Source organism: Arachis hypogaea, chromosome 13 (assembly GCF_003086295.3).
Source record: "Arachis hypogaea cultivar Tifrunner chromosome 13, arahy.Tifrunner.gnm2.J5K5, whole genome shotgun sequence".
NCBI classification, from domain to species: Eukaryota; Viridiplantae; Streptophyta; class Magnoliopsida; order Fabales; family Fabaceae; genus Arachis; species Arachis hypogaea.
Window position 1 is genome coordinate 121,905,332 of NC_092048.1, and position 9,850 is coordinate 121,915,181.

Here is a 9,850-nt window from a genome sequence, read left to right on the forward strand (position 1 = left end):
CTGTTGGATGCAGCTTGCATTCCATTCAGACTCTGAGAAATCATATTGACTTGTTGATTCAATATTTTGTTCTGAGCCAATATGGCATTCAGAGTATCAATTTCAAGAACTCCCTTCTTCTGAGGCGTCCCATTACTCACAGGATTCCTCTCAGAAGTGTACATGAACTGGTTATTAGCAACCATGTCAATGAGTTCTTGAGCTTCTGCAGGCATTTTCTTTAGGTGGATGGATCCACCTGCAGAAGTATCCAATGACATCTTAGCTAATTCAGACAGACCATCATAGAATATATCTAAGATGGTCCATTCTGAAAGCATGTCAGAAGGACACTTTTTGGTCAGTTCCTTGTATCTCACCCAAGCTTCATAGAGGGATTCACCTTCTTTCTGTCTGAAGGTTTGAACATCCACTCTAAGCTTACTCAGCTTTTGAGGAGGAAAGAACTTGGCTAAGAAAGCCTTGACCAGCTTATCCCAAGAGTTCAGGCTATCCTTAGGTTGAGAGTCCAACCATATTCTAGCTTTGTCTCTTACAGCAAAAGGGAAAAGCATGAGCCTGTAGACTTCAGGATCTACTCCATTAGTCTTAACAGTATCACAGATCTGCAAAAATTCAGTTAAGAACTGAAAAGGATCTTCAGATGGAAGTCCATGAAACTTGCAGTTCTGCTGCATCAGAGAAACTAATTGAGGTTTCAGCTCAAAATTGTTAGCTCCAATGGTGGGGATGGAGATGCTTCTTCCATGTAAATTAAAATTAGGTGCAGTAAAGTCACCAAGCATCCTCCTTGCATTATTATTATTATTTTCGGCTGCCATCTCCTCTTCTTGTTCGAAAATTTCTGAAAGGTGCTTGCTGGATTGTTGTAATTTAGCTTCTCTTAGTTTTCTCTTCAGAGTCCTTTCAGGTTCTGGATCTACTTCAACAAGAATGTTCTTGTCCTTGCTCCTGCTCATATGAAAAAGAGGGAACAGAAAAATAATAATAATAGGGATCCTCTTTTCCATAGTATAGAGGTCCCTGTGTGAGTAGAAGAAAAGAGGAAGAGAAAATATGAACTCAGAGAGAGAGAGAGAGGGGGTTCGGATTTTCGGTGAGTGAGGAAGAGATGTTAGTAAATAAATAAATAAATAGAATGAGATGAGAGAGAAAGAGGATTTTCGAAAATAATTTTTGAAAAAGAGTTAGTGATTTTCGAAAATAGTTTTTGAAAAAGGTTAGTAATTTTCGAAATTTAAAATAAAAAATTAAAATAATTAGTTAATTAAAAAGAAATTTTGAAAAAGAAGAAGGTATTTTCGAAAATTAGAGAGAGAGAGAGAGTTAGTTAGGTAGTTTTGAAAAAGATAAGAAACAAACAAAAAGTTAGTTAGTTAGTTGAAACAAATTTGAAATTCCATTTTGAAAAGATAAGAAGATAAGAAGTTAGAGAAGATATTTTAAAGTCAAATTTTTGAAAAATATATGTTTTAAAAAAATATGATTAAAAAGATATGATTTTGAAAAAGATAAGATAAAAAGATATTTTTGAAAAGATATGATTGAAATTAGTTTTGAAAAAGATTTGATTTTTAAAATCACAATTAATGACTTGATTCACAAGAAATCACAAGATATGATTCTAGAACTTAAAGTTTGAATTTTTCTTAACAAGTAAGTGACAAACTTGAAATTTTTGAATCAAAACATTAATTGATGATGTTATTTTCGAAAATTATGTGATAAAATTAAGAAAAAGATTTTTGAAAAATATTTTTATAATTTTCGAAAATAAATAAGAAAATGAAAAAGATTTAATTTTTGAAAAAGATTTTGAAAAAGATAAGATTTTTAAATTGAAAATTTGATTTGACTCATAAAAACAACTAGATTTTAAAAATTTTTGAAAAAGTCAAATCTAATTTTCGAAATTTTAAGAGAGAAAAAGGGAAAGATATTTTTTTTGAATTTTTTTATGATGAGAGAGAAAAACATGAAAATAATGCAATGCATGAAAATTTTGGATCAAAACAATGAATGCATGCAAGAATGCTATGAATGTCAAGATGAACACCAAGAACACTTTGAAGATCATGATGAACATCAAGAACATATTTTTGAAATTTTTTTTTAATGCAAAGAAAACATGCAAGACACCAAAATTAAAAATTTTTCATGTATAGACACTATGAATGCAAAAATGCACATGAAAAACAAGAAAAGACACGAGACAAGAAAACATCAAGATCAAACAAGAAGACTTACCAAGAACAACTTGAAGATCATGAAGAACACTATGAATGCATGAATTTTTTCGAAAATTTTATGCAAACTTTAAAACATGCAATTGACACCAAACTTAAAATTGACTCAAGACTCAAACAAGAAACACAAAATATTTTTTATTTTTTTATGATTTTATGATTTTTTTGGATTTTTCGAAAATTATTTGAAAAAAAGAAAAATAAGGATTCCAAAATTTTTAATATGAATTTCAAGAATCTTGGAATCTTAGTCTAAAGCTCCAATCTGAGGGTTAGACATGGCTTAATAGCCAGTCAAGCTTTAGAAGATATTTATACTTTCCATGTATAGAGCAACTAAGTGTGTGAGAATCAACAAGCTCTTGTGATGATAAGTTGAAACCCCAGTCCAAAAGATTAGACATGGCTTACAGCCAGTCAGGATTCAACAAATCATCATGAAACACTAGAATTCATTATTAAAAATTCTGAAGAAAAATATATTTTTGAAAACATTTATTTTAAAATTTTTTCGAAAACAAGGGAGAAATTTTTGAAGAGTTTTTGAAAATATTTTTTTTTGAAAGTAAAACAAAAAGAAAATTACCTAATCTGAGCAACAAGATGAACCGTCAGTTATCCAAACTTGAACAATCCTCGGCAACGGCGCCAAAAACTTGGTGCACGAAATTGTGATCTCAGGCAACGGCGCCAAAAACTCTGTACGCACGTCTTAATAAATCTTTTTTCATTCACAACTTCGATACAACTAACCAGCAAGTGCACTGGGTCGTCCAAGTAATAAAACCTTACGTGAGTAAGGGTCGATCCCACGGAAATTGTTGGTATGAAGCAAGCTATGATCATCTTGTAAATCTCAGGCAGGCGGATAATAATTAATCATGGAGTTTTCGAAAAAAATAATAATTAGACAGAAAATAAAGATAGAAATACTTATGTATATCATTGGTGAGAATTTCAGATAAGTGTATGGAGATGCGTTCGTTCCTCTGAACTTCTGCTTTCCTGCTGTCTTCATCCAATCAGTCCTACTCCTTTCCATGGCTAGCTTTATGTAAGGACATTACCATTGTCAATGGCTACTTTTCATCCTCTCTGAAAAATGGTCCGATGCGCTGTCACTGCATGGCTAATCATCTGGAGGCATCACCGTGGTCAATGGCTGCATCCTATCCTCTTGTGAAAATGGTCCAAATGCTCTGTCACAGCACGGCTAATCATCTGAGGTTCTCGATCATACTGGAATAGGATTCACCCTCCTTTTGCGTCTGTCACTACGCCCAGCACTCGCGAGTTTGAAGTTCGTCACAGTCATTCAATCCCAGAGTCCTACTCGGAATACCACAGACAAGGTTTAGACTTTCTGGACTCTCATGAATGCCGCCATCAATCTAGCTTATACCACGAAGATTCTGACTAAGAGATCCAAGAGATACTCATTCAATCTAAGGTGGAACGGAAGTGGTTGTCAGACACGCGTTCGTAGGGAATGATGATGATTGTCACGTTCATCACATTCATGTTGAAGTGGAATGAATATCTTAGAAGCGGAATAAGTTGAATTGAATAGAAAAACAGTAATACTTTGCATTAATTCATGAGGAACAGCAGAGCTCCACACCTTAATCTATGGAGTGTAGAAACTCTACCGTTGAAAATACATAAGTGAAAGGTTCAGGCATGGCCGAAAGGCCAGCCCCCAAAACGTGATCACAGGATCAAAAATACAATCCATGATCTTCCAAAGATGTCAAATACAATAGTAAAAAGTCCTATTTATACTAAACTAGTTACTAGGGTTTACAAAAGTAAGTAATTGATGCATAAATCCACTTCCGGGGCCCACTTGGTGTGTGCTTGGGCTGAGCTTGAAGTTTCCACGTGGAGAGGTCATTCTTGGAGTTGAACGCCAGTTTGTAACGTATTTCTGGCGTTTGGAATTCTGTAGCTCCAGAAAATCTACTTTGAGTGCAGGGAGGTCAGAATCCAACAGCATCAGCAGTCCTTCTTCTACCTCTAAATCTGATTTTTGCTCAGGTCCCTCAATTTCAGCCAGAAAATACCTGAAATCACAGAAAAATATACAAACTCATAGTAAAGTCCAGAAATGTGAATTTAACATAAAAACTAATAAAAACATCCCTAAAAGTAACTAGATTCTACTAAAAACATACTAAAAACAATGCCAAAAAGCGTATAAATTATCCGCTCATCAGTAAGCAAAACAACAAAAAGTCTTCTTAAATAATTTGCAGATGCCCACGAAGATGCTTCAGCAATTGCATCTATTAATTCTCTGTCATCTTGAAGGAGGCCTAGTGCATAGCATACATCGTTGAAGGAATTGTGCATAATCCCATGCACTGTTCTTTTGTCCTCGAAGCTTTTGCATCCTTTTTGTATATTTAGAAGTAGCATCAGATAGTAGTCGTCTTCCTTATTCATAGGAGGAATATGAGATATTCTTCCTATGGCATGACCTTGTTGACGATGTGTCCATTCTAAATTATTTGAATTCTAGACAAATCATGTAGGAAATTCAACATAAGATAAATTTCTTGCATCACTGAAATCACTGTTGGCTTGTATCCATCCTTCCAACATTGATCTTTTGAAATTAGCTTTCTCAAGTACCTAATTGATGTCAGTAGAATCTTTTGTAGATCACATTTTTATCATCTGGTAAATGAAATGACAATCTGATAATTGTCGATTCCTTTATTTGAATAGGATAAGAAAACAACCTCCATGCTGTCTCACACGCAGATATGTATCTACAATCAACGTAGTTGTGTATCTCATCAACCTGTGATGTACCACTTTGGTAGAATGCAGCAGTGACTTTATCATTACCTTTGTGAACATACTTGAATAAATATTTTATGGCTGAAGTCTGGCAAGTATACTCAACATTGATATGGCATGCATATTTCAGAAGTAGCGATGGGTTGTAAGGAACAATGAAAGAGTTGTCCACTTCAAAATTTTCTTCTTCACTATTAGGGAATCATCTATTCTCATATATTTAGGGAAACCAACATCGTCTATGATTGTTCTCTCTCTAAATTTCTTGGGAAATAATTTTGAACACCTTCTATTTACCATGCACAGACTATGATGGTTGTATTGGCCACATGGTCCATGGACCATGTACTTTCAACAGCTGCATACAAATTTGGATTCCTCACTTTATCAAGAATTTTTGCACAGATGAATGTATCTATGTCATCAAGAATCCTCAGTTTTGAATCTGGATGCATGAATAGTAGTATGTGAGCATGCAGCAAGTTTCTTTTCTAGAATTCCATGGTGCAAACATCTATTAATGACAGAAAATTTGAATAATTAAATAATAATACTTAGACTCAGTTTTTTTTTTTAAATGTGTGACAAATATACAAAATTATTTTTCTAGTTGGTGTCACTTACATCCAAATAGCCTACAAAAAATTTTCCTTGCTTGACGTCCGTAATTAGTTCATCCACCTTCATTTTGAATATTCTGCATATGATGTCAGGTCTGTCATCCGCTTTTATGCCTTCTTATGCTACCTCTTGTTTAATCTCTTTCCAGTCTGAATTGCAAGTCATTGTGACAAAATAACTTGGGTATCATTACAATCTTTAAACATATATCTAGGCCCTCTAATGAAACTCTTTGGCAAGATGATTCTTTGGCTAGAACTTATTGCTTTAGTTTCGCCCTGGAGTATGCACTCATGCAATGATTTCTCCTTATTAATCCTCAAGCCTGGCTGCTTAAATCTATGGTACAACAACCTATCAGATTCAACCATTGTATAAGCATCCACCAAGAATTGCTGAAAAAGTCTTCTTGACCTTAGCAAAATAGGAGATTCATTCTTTCTTTTTTAAAGTTTGTATGCAATGAATTCTCTCATGCTAATTCTCTCTTTTTTTTGTTGTTGTTCTAACACTAGGAGGTGAAAAAGTCTTTATATCAATCTTGAATCCTTCCTCTCCATATGAAAAAAGTAGAGGATATTGTAGAGGTAGATACATTGGAAGTAACACATCTATCCTTCGAAGCCTCCTACTTTGAGTTTCAATTATTATATCTCTGTTGATTGTATCTTCATTTATATTTCTAACAATTAGGAATGCAACTTCAGAAGTTGATGGTAAGTTATATCTCCTTGCATCTGTGTTCCTTTTGCTCACTAATATAAGTCTAATATTTGGACAATCAATTGCCTCATATCTTTCTCTTGCAGAACAAAAAGATTTTGCCAATGGATTGTTCTCATCTAGTATAGATTTTAATGTTGAAACAATTTCACACTCTAAAGAATCAATATTGTCATTTGTTTTGAAATATGTTATTTAATAAATTAAAAGATATATAAGTAATGGTATATCAACAATGATCAATCATAATCTATGCATCCATAAGGTTCATACATGAATGCTAAAATATTATCTTACCTTATGGTTCTAATTCTGTTTTAGACCTTATTATCCGTATTATAAATGTACAACTGTGCAAATCTTGGTTTCTCATTTGGCTGCGGAAATAGGCTACTAATTAAGTGGTAGTTTTGTCCACCAAGGAGAAAAATTGGAGGAGCACCACCTCTGTTGATTGAATAGTCAACTTTTCTAGCCATCGAAGTGAATGCAATGATCTTATATCCTTCAAAAAAATTTTGCTTTTATCATTAACTCCATTGTGTAGATCCTGCAAGGTTTTAAGTGTTTCTTATAAAATTGGCAACTCAAGCTTGCCTTCCATGCAATACATTAAGAACTTAGGAGTATGGCTATTTCTAGTTTTCTAAAGACTTTCTTTCAACCATAGAAAATTATGACAGAATTGACACTCATATATAGGATCACCAAGATCTAGTGCATCTGCATAAATTGTTATAAGAGAACAATGAACCTTTGTCCATAATTTAATTGTCTTTTAATCATTTTACGTGTGTATTAACACTATTGAACTATACCTTCTTCAAATTCTGGAGCTTGATCGTTCACATAAAGAAGATTGTCATAGTAATGTGAAGTTATATGCAATATAGTAAGAAAAATCGAAATGAAGCCATTATAAAAAGAAAATTCACTGAAAAAATTATTATGACTTTCGGATTTGATAGTATACCTTGCAAATAAAGTTGCTTGGGTTGTAATATTTGAGGATGGAGTCAATGGCGATTGCTTACTTTGTAAAGGATTTTGATTTTCCAAATTTAATTGTGTCTGAAATGGTTTATAATTTCCTTTACCCATAAATGAGCTTCTAAGTTCCGTTGCTGAACTTGTAGGTCTTATATGTGTAGATTCTTGACAAACGGTACTTGGAGAGGGTTGAGATACAAACCTCTTTGCAGCATTGTTTGCTTTTACTAAAAAATATTACAAAATTAAGGCACATGAACAATTTATTAGTATCAAACTTTAAGACCTTACGACCTTGCACGATCTAAAAAAATGAGCTACTAATCATATGAACTACTGATGATAAAGTTTGGCCATTTTCTCCTCTTAGTATCCAATATAGTTTTTTTAGAGTAAAGCATCGTTTTTGTCCCTAATATTTGGGGTAAGTTACAAAGTTGTCCTTAACGTTTTAATCGTCTTATTTAAGTCCCAAACGTTTCAAAATTGACTCAATGTTGTCCTGCCGTTAGGGATCCATTAACAGAATTAACGGCGGGACAAAGTTGAGATGATTTTGAAATGTTAGGGACTTAAACAGGACGAAAATATTAGGGACAAAAATGATACATAAAAATAAATTTTAATTTAATTTTATCTTTCAATAATATTAATTTTTTACTGTACATAGTATTCAATTATTTTTTAATTACATCTAAATAAATTACACTTAATCACATTACTTTCATTTTAAATAAATTTATTGTTTTATAATTTTAAAGAATTTTGATACATTAGAGACAAAAGGTATAATTTATATTTTATTGTATATATATTATTTTTTCTTTTCTGCAAATTTATATACTAGTCATTCTACAAATATTTCATGATAACTAAAAATCTTTAAGAGTAAAATTATAAAAAAAAGATTAATTTATTTAAAATGAAAGTAATATGATTAAGTGTAGTTTACTTAGATGTGATTAAAAAATAATTGAATACTATGTATAGTAAAAAATTGATCTTATTAAAGGATAAAATTAAAATTTATTTCTATGTATCATTTTTGTCCTCAACGTTTTCGTCCTATTTAAGTCCTTAATGTTTCAAAATCGTCTCAATTTTGTCCCGCCGTCAATTCTGTTAACGGATCCCTAACGGCAGGACAACATTGAGCCAATTTTGAAACGTTAGGGACTTAAATAGGACGATTGAAATGTTAGGGACAACTTTGAAACTTACCCCAAACGTTGGGGATAAAAACGATACTTTACCATTTTTTTAAAGTCTTGCAAGTTTGGAGTTTAATCAACAATTTTGGTTGTCCACGTACTCTGCATGACATGTGAAGTTAAATTTTTTAGCACAAAAAAAATGATCGATAAGCAAGCACAAAAAAAAATGCATTATATGATTTAAAATTTTAAACGATGAAAATTAGATACCTGTTTCACTAAAATTTAAATTTATAAATAAACAATTTAAAGAAAATGTTTGCAATATACCAAATTTTTTTTTATGAAAAGAATTATCCATTACCACAATGACAAAAAAATATTTAAACATATATATTTTTAATGTAAGTGTACATCGTCATATATTACACACAAAAAGCCATAAGGGTTTGAGAACACTAAAATAACATTATGAGGCAGAAGGCAGCAACCATAGATTCTTTTCATCGTATGACATATACCCTTATACCCATAAACCATCTAAACCATAAACATAGACCCTAAACCATAATTTAAATTCTAAATCACATAAAAAACCTAACCACAGTGACCCTAGGTTCCAAACCCAAAACCCATATGTCTATATTGCTCTAGGGTTTTTGTTTGCTGCCTCCACTCCAAAGAAGAGGAAAACAGTCTCGTTCTTCTTCTTCCTCTATATCACTTCTTTTTATGTTGGTATTAGCAGTAGTACACAACCGCAGCGAACCTTCTCCTCTCTGTCTCGCCAGCGGACGTACCACCTCCTCTAAGTCTTTTTCTCCTTCTGGGTTCAGACTATCCAGCCGCTGCGTGCATTCTACTTTTTGTCTTGCTAGCGGCCAGCCACTTCTTTCCAGTTATCCTCCACCCATGATTTGTCGGCGTCAACTCCTCCTCAACTCCACAAATCGGTACTTCAGGGATCAGAGAAGGCGATGGAGGGGTCGCCGTTAATGGTGGCATCATCGAAGAAGATGATGAAGAGTAGAGAGTAGCGAGCGATGACGGAGAGAATGGAGCCATCTAATGCATGAGAGGTAGAATCAATTCACGTCAGGTAGCAACACAGTGTTGAACCTTAATAGTCTATGCGAGGTCGGTTCCGGACCATAGCCAGAAAAAAATTCACCTCCTCCCTATCTTTCGTCAAACTTTCATGGTTAGTCAACCCTATAGATGACACTTTCTCCTTGCATCATTGTTTGATCCATCACAGTACAAATTTCTCGTAGTAATCATTATTGCATAAATTTACAATGTTAGAATAGA

The 9,850-nt window shown here is 33.2% G+C and overlaps 1 non-coding gene across 1 annotated transcript; it reads left to right on the forward strand.

The window, feature by feature from the left end:
* Window positions 1-314: 314 nt before the first annotated feature.
* On the forward strand, window positions 315-422 carry LOC112738511 (small nucleolar RNA R71). Its single transcript, XR_003169468.1, has one exon. It is a non-coding gene; the product is annotated as a small nucleolar RNA R71 (small nucleolar RNA).
* Window positions 423-9,850: the final 9,428 nt, after the last annotated feature.